Source organism: Polyodon spathula, chromosome 4, assembly GCF_017654505.1.
Source record: "Polyodon spathula isolate WHYD16114869_AA chromosome 4, ASM1765450v1, whole genome shotgun sequence".
NCBI classification, from domain to species: domain Eukaryota; kingdom Metazoa; phylum Chordata; class Actinopteri; order Acipenseriformes; family Polyodontidae; genus Polyodon; species Polyodon spathula.
In genome coordinates this window covers 59,752,868-59,766,613 of record NC_054537.1, presented here as the reverse complement: position 1 = coordinate 59,766,613, position 13,746 = coordinate 59,752,868, and the positions used below count along the sequence as shown (strand labels likewise).

The window sequence follows — 13,746 nt, the reverse complement described above, 5'->3', positions numbered from 1 at the left end:
CCTAGTAAACTACAATGGATCCTACTTTTCTTCAACTTCTAAAAGACTGGTGGAAGTGGAAAAAGCATCCCCTCTGCTGACAAATTCAGCAGCCTTCATCTCACAAAAGCCAGCAGGTCAGAGATGCACGAGAATACAAAGTGATCGGTGTGCTGGGGACTGCATGGAGAGTGCCGTGAAAGTGTGCTGCCTGCCAAAGAAAATCCTGCCTCGCTCCCTCCTCACACAACCCAACCAACCTTGACCATTCATGTAGCTGAGGGCTTGGGCATCACGTGATGCTCCCTGATGGGTAACAGGTACTTGCTATCATTCTAGTCATGTGCCTTCTGTCTTTGACTGCTCAGGTAAAGAGAACTCCCTCATGTCCACAGTGTATTATTAAACTCTTATCAGTTTGCACTACTTTTCACTCCAGTGATTAATAGACTACAAATGACCCTGAAGGTAAATTCCAGTATGTGGCTTAGGCATGATTGTGTTTAAACAGTCTCTCAGATGTGAAATTTCAGGCATAGAGATGCCGATTGCTTTTTCTATACTGATGCATCATATACAGTACAGTAGGGTTGCATGAAAAACACATTTTCAGTTATTATATAAAAATTACCATGGTGATCTTGATTATCTTAACTCCTGATAAATGCGTATATATTTCTCTTTTACTGCTTAAGTTTCTAAAATAAGTCTCACGAATATCTCATTTTCTTTCTCAAAGCGTTTCACTCCCTGCAGTTAATTAGATCTGACTAGAGAGAAACATTAGTTTGATCATCAAATCACTTTAAGAGCAGACAAAAACTGTTTACAGACGTTTCACTTCATTAAATATATCACTCTACAAGACCTTTAAGACTTGTCTCTTAAGCAAACACAGGTGGTGGCTCGTCATAAGAGGCTACAGAGGCTAAGCCTACGTGTAATTTTATAAAGTAAAAAAAAAGCTTACCTTACCAAGGTCTACTGTATTGCTATTGCCTAATGTAGCCTCAAAATGCGTGGGATTCTGTGGGTCTTCCACCTGCAAACGCATTGCTACACGATGCAAGCTTGCGGCTAGCTCATAATTAGACTTAATCTTGACAGGCAGGTTATGGGTCATGTGTGGCTACTCCCTTAAGTTTCAATTTCCATACAGTACTTTGCAGATTTTTAAAATTCATATGCCATTTTCCTTGCTTTCAATTGAGGAAAAAATAAGAATAAAAAATAACAGTAAAGTTTGTACAAAGCCTAAATTAGAGGCTCATCATCTTCCAAATATTTTTTCTACAAATGGCATCACTCAGGATTCATCAATCAAGTCCACAGTGCTTTTGTTATATTCAGTTGCTTGACTTGTGCTGGGTATAATATATTACTGTATTACATTTCTTTATATATATATATATATATATATATATATATATATATATATATATATATATTACCATATTAAGTATTCACCCCCCTTTAACGTTTTACAGTTTGTTGTGTTACAACCTTAGATTTACACAACCTACTCAACACTTTGAAGAGGCAAGATAATTTTTTATTGTGAAACAACAGTTAATAAAAAATTAAAAAAAAACTGGAATGTCTTGGTTAGATAAGTATTCAGCCTCCGGAGTCAATACTTGGCAGCAATTAAGCTGTGAGTCTTTTGGGGTAAGTCTCTACCAGGTTTGCACATCTGGATCGTGTAATATTCACCCATTCTTCTTGGAAAAATTGTTCAAGCTCTGTCAAGTTGGATATGGATCGTTGGTGCACAGCAATCTTCAAGTCTTGCCACATATTCTCAATCGGATTCAAGTCTGGGCCACTAGGACATTCACTTTCTTGTTCTTAAGCCACTCCAATGTCACTTTGGCTGTGTGCTTGGGGTCATTGTCCTGTTGAAAGGTGAATCTTCTTCCCAGTCTTAGGTCTTTTGCAGACTGAAGCAGGGTTTCCTCAAGGATTTGCCTGTATTTATCTCCATCCATTTTGACCTCTACCCTGACAAGCTTCCCTTTACTTTGAATGCACTACCCAACTGTGGGACCTTACAGAGGCATGTGTATTTAATCTGAAATCATGTGAACCACTTTTATTGCACACAGATGGACTCCATTTAACTTATTGCGTGAATTCTGAAGGCAATTGGTTGCACCTGAGCTTATTTAAGAGTGTCATAGCAAAGGGGGTGAATACTTATCTAATGAAGACTTTTCAGGTTTTTATTTTTAATTTATTTGTTTTTTCACCCCCCATTTTTTCACACATTGAAAGTGTCAAGTAGGGTGTGTAAATCAAAGGGAAAAAAAATCCCATTTAAATGCATCAAGATTTCAGGTTGTAACACAACACTGTGAAAACGTCCAAGGGGGGGGGGGGGGGGGGGTGAATACTTACTATTTATTTATATATATATATATATATATATATATATATATATATATATATATATATATATATATATATATATAATTTGATGTATTTATTTAGCCTCCCTGCTTATTGAAGTGAAGAGGCGCTACTAGCACACACTAAAACATTACTTTTTCCCCATTTGTTTTAATATCAGCATTAAAAGGCAACTACTGTATTCCTATTGTTGTTTAGATTGGCTTCTTAACATTTTCTGTTTTGGTCATGGCGTCGCAGTGACTTTTCAAATGCCTCAATCACAGAAAAAAGAACGATCAGAACAAAAGAAACTCAAAAAAGAAGGAACAGAAGAAAGCACTGGGTGGCCACTGTGCTAAGTGAATATTCCACTTTTTACTGTAGCATTCCCAATTTAAATCTGTATCCTGAGCAACCTTATAATCCACAGCTATGGCTATGACCAGGAGAGCTGAACTGGATGAGTGAAGAGTAATTGCTTGACCTGGATGCCAATTCCAATGAGATCAAAAGAGAGCAGGGTCAAGGCAACAATAACACTGACCTATGGGTCTTTAAAACGGAGGAGCCAATACACAGGCTATAAACCTGATTGGAATTTAAAGAGCTCATTTAAAGGCTCATTACATATTTATTGTTATGGATTTGATGGTGCAGTTGAGTGCCCCAACAAGAAAGTGATGATAAGCTAGTATTGATTAGATGGCAGTGGTTTCCAGAGCACCAATTACAGCGATGAACTGAGAGGGAAGAGGCGGCACTTGTCATTGCGGATTATTGATGATCAAGATATTTTTCAATGAGACATGTAACTTAACACTCTTGACAGGTTACCAAAGTCTGGAAGCCACAATGTCTGGTGATTTAATTATTCAAAATCCCATGCTTACCTAACGGATGTTATTACCTAACACTCTGCACCTGTGCTAACTGGTACTCCTAATACAAGAGCTGATATAGGCAAAAGACTGTACTAAAAAATCTGCAGTCTCTTCTGAGAAAGCTAGGGGAGAGTAGAAGATTTACCAGGGAAACCTCCTTAACCAAAATACAATGCCAACTGATTCTACATAAACTTTCCTTGATATCAGGATGAAAATATCGGTGCTACTATCTTCACTTACGTATTCCTCTTGTTGTTTATATTCACTTTGTATCCTTTTATGTTTTGCTTATCACATCCAGGTGACTTTTTGAAAAAAATCAAGTTAACATTGCAACTTTGAAAGGTTTGACAGTCCAGAAATATAACCTTCACTGGAATAGCCAAGAAACTCACCTCACTGCTGCAATTCACTTACCAATCATGAAGACTGAAGGCAAACTATAGGCAAACCCTGTTTCCACTGACAAGCAAATCACCTCACAAACCAAAGCAACAGATGGACCCTGCAGGCAAGGACCCAGCCTGGGTAGTGCTTGCATAGACTCATCAGGCACCAAATGTGGGTCCCCATCCAATTTGCATATTTCATTGAATAGCGCCATAAAGTAGATAAATGCAAACGTGATATTACATGTATTTTTTTTTTTTATTGAATCCACATTTCTTTAGGTTTTAAATATTTATGATTGTCTTTGAAGTTATGGACACATTTAGAAAGATAACACCATTAAAGAACAGTGCCAACAAAGCTTGGCTTTCAAGATCTGATGTGAGGTGAACTTTATCCAAAATCTAGAGCATTCAGCAGCAGATACTAGTTAAAAAAAGCCTGGTCCAGGGAGGAAGTAGCTGATCACAAGCAAGCAATGGTTAAAAAATGAATTCTTTATTTATACAATGGCACTAGATAACAACTCCTTCATTATTCATTCACTGCATGATGATGAGCAGTCTAGACAAATACCAGGTAACATTAAGTATTATTGGCATAGATATCAATATCCATTATCCACAGCCTAATGCTATGAGCATATGGCTGCTTCAAAGCAGCTCCCTTTTGATATTTCTAATGGAAAGGTTTAATAGCTGACATGGTAGTAATGGAATGACAGAAAATGATTAAAAAAAAAGCATAAGCAAGCCACTTGAAAACTGCAACATTGTGCAATAAAAACACAAAACAAACAAAAAAAATCAACCCCATAAACATGTAGGCTGCTGGGTAATGCTATCATAAATTAGGTTAGGTCTAACATGACAAAAGTATTCATAGAAAAGCCTTGTACTAAACTGGAAAGGCACACTGGGGAAAGGAGATGGGGGGGGTAGAAGGATTCAGAGGGGTTTCAGAAAGGTGTGGTAGCGATACCGAAGTCCACCTTGGGTTACCGGTCAGTTGGTGCAGAAACTTGTTTTTTATTTAATTTTTTTTAATCTTGCGTAAACTACATTTGTGAAGAATTCTTCTAACCACCACTAGGTGGTGTATTTATATAGATTATTATTATTAAAATCCGTTTAGTCGAGGCCGACTTTCGGTCACTTTATAGGTCATCATTCTCCACGCATTTCTGTCTTTGACCGCTTCTTTCAGATCTTTCATGTGCATGTTTGTGTCAGCCTTGATTGTGTCCAGCCAGCGGGTTCTCCGACGCCCTCTTCTTCTTGACCCACTGACTGTGCCGAGCATTAATGCTGTTTCTAGGGAATTAGCTCGCATGATGTGTCCAAAATATGAGAGCCGCTGTTTCGTAATTTTTCCCTCTAACGATGTTTGTGGTTTGACACGTTCAAGGATCGTCTTGTTTGTGACCATTGCCGTCCATGGTGTTCGCAGCAATCGTCTCCAACACCAATATATATGACACACACACACACACACACACACACACACACACACACACACAGTGCCTTGCAAAAGTATTCAGACCCCTGACCAATTCTCTCATATTACTGAATTACAAATGGTACATTGAAATTTCGTTCTGTTCGATATTTTATTTTAAAACACTGAAACTCAGAATCAATTATTGCAAGGTGACATTAGTTTAATGTTGGGAAATATTTTTAAGAAAAATAAAAAAGTGAAATATCATGCTTGCATAAGTATTCAACCCCCACACATTAATATTTGGTAGAGCCACCTTTTGCTGCAATAACAGCTTTAAGTCTTTTGGGGTAAGTATGTACCAGCTTTGCACACAGTGTTGGAGTGATTTTGGCCCATTCTTCTTGGCAGATTTGCTCCAGGTTGTTCAGGTTGGTTGGACGACGCTTGTGGACCGCAATTTTCAAATAGTGCCACAGATTCTCAATGGGATTGAGATCAGGACTTTGACTGGGCCACTGTAGGACATTCACCTTTTTGTTCTTGAGCCACTCCAATGTTGCTTTGGCCTTGTGCTTGGGATCATTGTCCTGCTGAAAGGTGAATTTCCTCCCAAGCTTCAGTTTTTTAGCGGACTGAAGCAGATTCTCTTGCAGTATTTTCCTGTATTTTGCTCCATCCATTCTTCCTTCAATTGTAACAAGATGCCCAGTCCCTGCTGATGAGAAGCATCCCCACAGCATGATGCTGCCACCACCATACTTCACTGTAGGGATGGTGTGTCTTGAGGCAGTGTTAGGTTTGCGCCACACATAGCGCTTTGAGTTTTGGCCAAAAAGCTCTATCTTGGTCTCATCTGACCACAAAACCCTTTCCCACATCGCAGCTGGGTCACTCTCATGCTTTCTGGCAAACTCCAGACGTGCTTTCAGATGGTACTTTATGAGTAAATGCTTCATTCTTGCCACCCTCCCATACAGGGCAGTGTTATGCAGAGCTCTGATATGGTTGAGTGGTGCACCATTACTCCACTCCCAGCCACTGAACTCTGTAGCTCCTTCAAAGTGATTGTTGGCCTCTCTGTGGCTTCTCTCACAAGTCTCCTTGTTTGAGCGCTGAGTTTTGAGGGACGGCCTTTTCTTGGCAGTGCCTGGGTGGTGTGATGCAGCTTCCACTTCCTGATTATTGATCCAACTGTGCTCGCTGGGATATCCAAACACTTGGATATTATTTTGTACCCTTTCCCTAATCTATGCATTTGTATTACTTTATCTCTAACTTCTGTAGAATGCTCTTTCATCTTCATTTTCCTTCAGATTCACAGCCTTACCAATGATCCTTCAACAGTGGGGTTTTTTATCCAGAAAATGTGACAGCAACTTTAATGGTTCACAGGTGGAGGCCAATGGTAAGGTAATTGTGTCCTCGTTAGGGCAATTTCTTTCATCGGTGCAAACTGGGAGCTTCCACAGCACAGGGGTTGAATACTTATGCAAGCAAGATATTTCAGTTTTTTTATTTTTCTTAAAAATATTTCCCAACATAAAACCAATGTCACCTTACAATAATTGATTCTGAGTTTCAGTGTTTAAAAATAAAATATCAAACAGAATGAAATTTCAATGTACCATTTGTAATTCAGTAATATGAGAGAATTGGTCAGGGGTCTGAATACTTTTGCAAGGCACTGTGTGTATATATATATATATATATATATATATATATATATATATATATATGGTATGCAATAGTCCTTGATTTAAACAGCAGATGTTTTTGATTGTAATATTTTTTTTCTCAAAGCAGGTACGGTAGCAATCGTTATGGTATACCATAAAAAAATTTTTTTTCTAGCTCTCTCTATCAGATCTCTCTATATATATATATATATAATTTGTAGTTTAATTGTCAAATCAACAATTTTTAAAAATGCAGTTCATACATACTCACACAATACCCCTAGAGAGAGAGAGAAACAAATATATGGCAGAAACAACGTTAGACAGCCATTCAATTCCTAAAAGCACTCTAAATGCACTCTGTTTACTTGCAAATTTTACTCTTCAAGCTGCACCACACAATAACCGCGAGGTACTGTGATGTGCCTTGAAGTACCACAAGTTTACCGTGGTACTGGGGACATTTTCCACTGTACAATACTTGCAGACTACAAAATGTAAACTTTAAATTAAATCTGCTTTGCAGTGTTGATGTTGGTCACAAAATCAACTGGAAACAAGTACATTTTAATGCATTATGGATAGAATTGTGGTCAACAATACAAGAAACAGCTTTACTTTAAATGACAAAGGATTCTTAAGGGCTAATCACACTACAGTGTTTATTCGCTGCTTTTTTCACACAGATGTTTTGCTGCTATTTTTGTATTCAAATTTGCACGCAAATATCACAGGCAAGAAGGGGGAACGTCTGATTATAGCAGGACAGAATATCTCATTCTTTATGATAAGCAGCACAAGAAGTATCTCGATAAAGAATACATAGAGAAATAATGGGAAAATATGAAGAAATCGGAAAGTAAGCACTATTGGTATGTTCAAATAAACACGCTGTTTTGACTACAGGTTTTCATAAAATGTCCGGGTGTAGCTTCTAGAAAGTGCATGCCATGAGACATCGCGGCCCATTATTACATATATTCCACGCACAGTTGAGATACCCATCCTATAGCTGGATCCTATGGTTGTGACAGAGTCATCGGTAACAAGGTATCTGTGAGAAATAAAAAAATAAAAAATATACAGAATGCATCGAAATGATTGCATTTGGTAGACAGATCTGTACTTCAATTTCGTTTAAACAATGTTTTTGTTGCCAGTAACATTGTTTGAGATTATTTGTTACCAATACAGCGGCTGATCTGACACTCGTTCTCGCATGCTCCCTTTATTGGCACCCAAGGCTCAGGGTGCCCATTCGTTCTACACACACCCAACCTATGAATCGGTAGTTGGAAATTCTGGCCTGTGAAAAACAGATTGAACTATTGCCCTAACATCCTTACACCACCGGGCAAAAGTCTCCATCTGTCATGTGATTGGTTCACATCACTGTCAGTCCCGCCCCTTTTCAAAGGAACACCTTTCATCTCTCCTCAAGAGAAAATGGCTGAACACCAATTTAACAGAAATTACAAAACATACAACAACAAAAAAGATGCTCCAAACACTAAAATGGTGATTAAAACGTCACTGTCACTGTTTTCTGACTGGATATAAACTGGATTATTGTTTCAGGAAAGGTGGGAGTCTGAATATTTATTTGTAGAGCAGCAGGAAAACCCCATTTGCTTGGTATGTAAGGGAAGTATTGCGGTGATGAAATAATTCAAATTTAAGGCACCACTATGAAACAAAACAAAGAAAAATATGGCGAGTTTAAAGGAAAGCAAAGCTGGCCGAATTAAAAAGAACCCTTGATTTACAGCAGAACATGTTTAAAAAGGGCAAAAAAAAAGTGATGCGGCAGTAAAGGCAAGTTACCTTGTGTCAGGGCTAAAAATCGCAAAGTTGTCAAAGCACTTTTGTGAGGGTGCTTTTGTAAAAGACTACATGCTTAAAGTCACAGAAATAGTCTGTCCTGAGAAAAAGCGTCTGTTTTCCAATGTCAGCCTTTCAAGATATACCATGACTGAAAGAGTGGATGACCTGGCTACTGATCTTAACATCAGCTCACAGCAAAAGCAAACTATTTCGTAGCCTTTTTTTTTTTGTTGACGAGAGCACAGATATTACTGATACCGCTACGTTATCTATTTTTATCCGAGGTGTTGATGCAGACTTCCCTATTATCCAAGAGCTTTTGGATGTTGCAGCTATGCACCTCACTACCACAACAAACGATACATTTCAACGGCTTGAGAAGTCTGCGCACAACATGAAATTACAGTGGGAGAAATTAGTTGGATTGACAACAGACGGAGTGCCTCCAATGTGTGGTGAAAAAAATGGGCTTGTTGCTTTGGTGTGCAAAAAACTACAGGAGGTGAATTGACCAACGACACACATACCACTGTATTCTACACCAGCAAGCGCTGTGTGGGAAGGTGCTGAAAATGGATCACATAATGGTCACGGTTGTGAAAATGATAAATTTCATCAGGGCAAAAGGTTTGAATCACCGGCAAGCCCAAAAGTTGCTTGACAAACTTAATGCTCTATATGGTGATTTGCCACACCACACCGAGACACGCTGTTTATTGGCTTGTTCAGCAACCACGCAAAATTGATTAAAGGAAAAACAAACAAAAAACTTGAGAATCTCATGATTTTTTCCTGTCAAACTTTTCATGTCGGGTTGATTTGGAATAAAAGTACAGTTTAGGATTCTTGCATGTTGCATTAAGATTTGGTGCAGTTTGAAGCGATTCATGTCAGCTTGATTTTGAATATAGAGCTTCAATTCGGGATTTTTGGTTTTTGAACTGCGTCTTAATTATTTAATGAATAGGACAAAGCAAAGGCAGCATACAAGAGACGAACAGGTACATGCAATTCTACTTTTACTCAATGCCATCTCGTTAACTTACTCCAATAGTTTATCATTCATTTTGATTGTCCTTTCGCTATAACAAATGCTATACTTCAACACTTTTTTTCTCTTTTTTAAAATTTTGGAATTCTATTTATTATGGATTTAAATATTAGTATATTAGTCTCCTAAGTGTTTTAAGATCTTGTAAGTGCTATCAAACCTGGACTGAAATATTCAACCTCAAAACTTTGTAAAAATATCAAAATAAAGATTTAGCAATGTTTTTTTTTTTTTTTTTTTTGGCTTTTTTTGTACTACTCTGCAACTATCACAACATAAAATGCTGTGAAATACTCAATAATTAATTAATTATTTAAAGCAAGTTAAACCTAAAAACCCATTTGCACAAACACTAATGGGAGTGTCAGATATTGTGTATTGCTGGTGTTTCTTCATACCAATGTGAGACAGCCATGACGCCCACCATGTTTCACAGAGAAGTCTGTCTGGCAGTATTCACTGTAGACGTTAGACCGAGACACTCGATTCTTTTAATGAATGTCCATTCTGTGGTAAATTCCTCTTGATATTTCTGACAAGCCAACCTCGATCTTTTTGATTGAGGAGAGTCACGTGTTTTGTTTGATTTGTGATTCCTACTTTAATACGTGATAAGCAAGGTGACATTTGCGCAGCAGTTTCTGAAGGACCCCTAACCCAGTTACTAAGCTTTTAGTTTGTCGGTTAAAATGCCACTGTGGCAGAGCACAGCTCTGCCCTTTAGAAATTGGCAGGAATGGGGTTAAATATTCCTACCTGCCTGGGTCGATGGTGTTCAGGTAGCTGGGGTTGATTAGTTGATTAGCATAATTAATGATCAATCAGCGCCCAGCCACCTGACATAAAAGGAGACCTCTGCTTCCCATTAGGAGGAGGGAGCTGAGGAAGCAGGTTGGTGTTTGTGGTTTTGAAATTTTCTAAATCCAGTGAAGGCATTGCCCAGCCTGGAAACCTTTATTTTTGTGAATTTTGCTTTTTGTTTTATTTGTGTTTAAATATCTTTATTTTGGCCCTTGTATTTTGTGTTTTTTGTAATAAAAGTATATATTTTTTGAACTGCAGTCTGTCTATGGGCCTCTGTCCACTCGCCAGCCTGTCACAGCCACATAAACTGTCAGTGAAATACAGTATTAAGAACAATTCATAAAAAAAATAAACAGGAAAACACAGGGAGTATCCATCATATATTTATTTAATAAAAATCGTAATATTATACCCCTTCAAGGTAGCGCCATCGCAGAACCTCCAAACTAGTAGCTGCTAAGGCCAAATCGTAGCTGTTGGGATCTCTGCCCAAACATTGTCATTGCACAGAATGTTAAGTAGCCCCCCTGCCCTTCTATTCTACTCTTCAGCTGAAGCATAAAGCAATATTGCTGCATCTCAAACAGCATGGCAGCACAACAGTAATCCATCGGGTATCCAACTGCCATGGGACCAGAGCAAGGGCAGATATGTAAGAAGTCTGATAAATTAATCCTGTTTTAAAAACCATTATACACAGCTGTAATGATTACTATATTCACACAATTATTGTTTTGAGATTCAGCTTTTATTAGGGAGCTCCCGTAAATCCCTTATTTAAAAAGATACAGGGTATGCTTGTGACAGAGTAGACGTCTGCCATGTGGGTGCGTGCATTCACTGCTGAGTGACAGGCAGGAGATCGAGATGGAGGTTGAAGTTGATACACCCTGCAGGCGAACAGGATTTATTTACACTAACACACTGAACAGCTCATGTGACACTACCAGCAATGGCAGCACACAGAGCACATACAACACAAGTGTACAAAAACGTTGGTAGGATTTACAATCTCTGAACTAATCTTCTCAGTTCAATAATAAACTAACGTTGCTGAAGAGACTGATCATTGCAGATAAACGGTTAGGGAGGATATGCAACGGATGATTTTATTTGTGTTTTGCAGCGCTTGGTTTACAATTCAATTCATACTTGATGACAACATGCATAAAAACACAATCTACAACTGACTTAGCTGTTGAGCGAAGTCACACCAAGACCTGGTCAACCAGCTAAAAAAATACTGATAGCAGAAACACACACACAATTAGCACAGAAAAACTGAATTCCTTGTACGCAGTTCCTAGAACAAAATATAGAATTGGAGCTTGACGCATTTGGAAACTTTTAATTCAGCTGCTTTTCCATAGGGTTCTGGATCTATTAGTTATTGCATTGTAACTGGTGGTAATTAGGAGAAAAAGTGGTGCAAACTGTCTCCAGGAGCAACACCACAGGAAAGAGGTCCCAATACATTACCTAATACTGCAGCCTACATTTTAATATAATTGCACTATAAATAATTCAAACCCTTTTTTCCATGAGTACTGTCTGTCTTCTCGTTTCTTGATTAAGGAAAGTGACAGATTATTGTAGTGGAGCTACTGAAATCAGTAACAGTTACAGTAAGAGCTGCCGATTGCTCTGGTGTTCATTATCTACTGCAAGATCCTTGCTTCTCAAAACGTTGGTTTGTTATAAAACGTTTTTTCTTTATATGTATTTTATCATTAGCCAAATTTAAGTTTTAACACCAGCAATCTTTCTGGTTTCATAAATTTCTCTTGTGTGACCGAGAACAAAAAAAGCCAAAAAGAAGAAATGTGATGCTTTGGCGGTGTTTTAGAGACTCGGGCCAAAGGATTTTTTTTTTTTTTTTTTTTTTTTAGCATTTTTAATCTTCCTAGTTACGTAACCTTTTTTTTTGTAGGAAATATGGAGAACTGAGCTGTCCTGGTTACATTCACTCGATGTCACAATCTTTCAGACTATGTGAAAGGCGCTATATAAATGTTCCTTTAATTGAATTCTGTTTAACATCGGTTAGGACAAGCTGACCAAAAGAAGCATCTGTGTCATTAATTAATTTATCGCTGTGTTTTTGATGGAACAAATGTTGAAGCCAGTTCCCTGTTCAAGTTTCTAGGACAATGCTACAGAAAAGAGCTGTGGAGAAGCATCATATCACCAACATCTGTGCAGAGCATATCAGCAACTACCAAAAGACAGACATATGCAGCTTTACAGAAATGTCATTTTCAAAGCAGCCATGGGCCAAAAAAAAGTATTTTATTGACACTAATCCTCTTTCAAAAATGATGGTGGAAGGAGCTGATTTAGACAAGATGATGTGTTTTATAATAGGAAACCACTGGCTAACACAATTGGAATATTTTGTGGCTCAAAGTGCTCAACATTAGTATAATATGTTCTGAATGCATTGTCAATGCAGTCTTAATAGTTAGTAATACTTTTAGAGGTCTTTTAGCGGTAGCCAACGAACAGTTATGAACATAGTTTAAAGAGGAAGTAGTGGGGTTCTGAAAAATATAGCATTATACGTCTCCACGTGTTGCTACAACTGTTTAAATAATGTACCTGTAATTTTTCTTTTCACTGTTAACATATTGACAACTTTTTACACTTATAACTTTAAGGTCTGTTTCAAAGCTCTTTTCAAAATGGACGCTCAAGTGCACTGATAGTTTAAGAATTATTGCCCACATTGTCAAACAGGTAACACAGCAATAATGATTCATGATGTGGTATGGAACAGAATCGCCAGATCACTTGTTATTTATTTATTTATTTTTATTAAAACACTTCCTGCAGTGATTTAGAGGACATACACAAACCCCAGTGCACTAGAGCGGCCATAAAATTAGTTGGAGACAAGCTGATGAGAAGCAATTACCCTCCATAGTACAAATTCAAATGCTATGCTGCTTTATTATGCGAAAAAGTAGAAAAAGGAAGTCAACAAAGTTTAAAAAATAAATAAATCAAACCTTGACAATATATTCATGAGTGAAACGGAATTAATACACTGAGCCGCAGCCAGATAAGTAATTGAAGGTCAAAAGAAGTGCATGCAGAGTACCTCTAATTCATTAATTCAAACCTTTTGGTGTCCAGGAGGGAAATTAGAACTTTCATTTTTGCTTTGGATCCTTGAAAAAGGATGCTAAAAGTTCACTTTTGATGATTTAAATAATATTCTTGTTTTTTTCTCTGGAATTTTGATGAGTACCTAAGTATCTTTTAATGAAGCTGCTTATACAGAATGTTCAATGTAATTCCCCAC

At 37.7% G+C, this 13,746-nt stretch overlaps 1 protein-coding gene across 4 annotated transcripts in view; it reads right to left on the bottom strand.

Moving 5' to 3' along the window:
• galnt1 (UDP-N-acetyl-alpha-D-galactosamine:polypeptide N-acetylgalactosaminyltransferase 1) overlaps nt 1-13,746 on the bottom strand; it is a 235,325-nt gene that overhangs the window by 19,104 nt on the left and 202,475 nt on the right. The gene's annotated exons all lie outside the window — the stretch shown is intronic.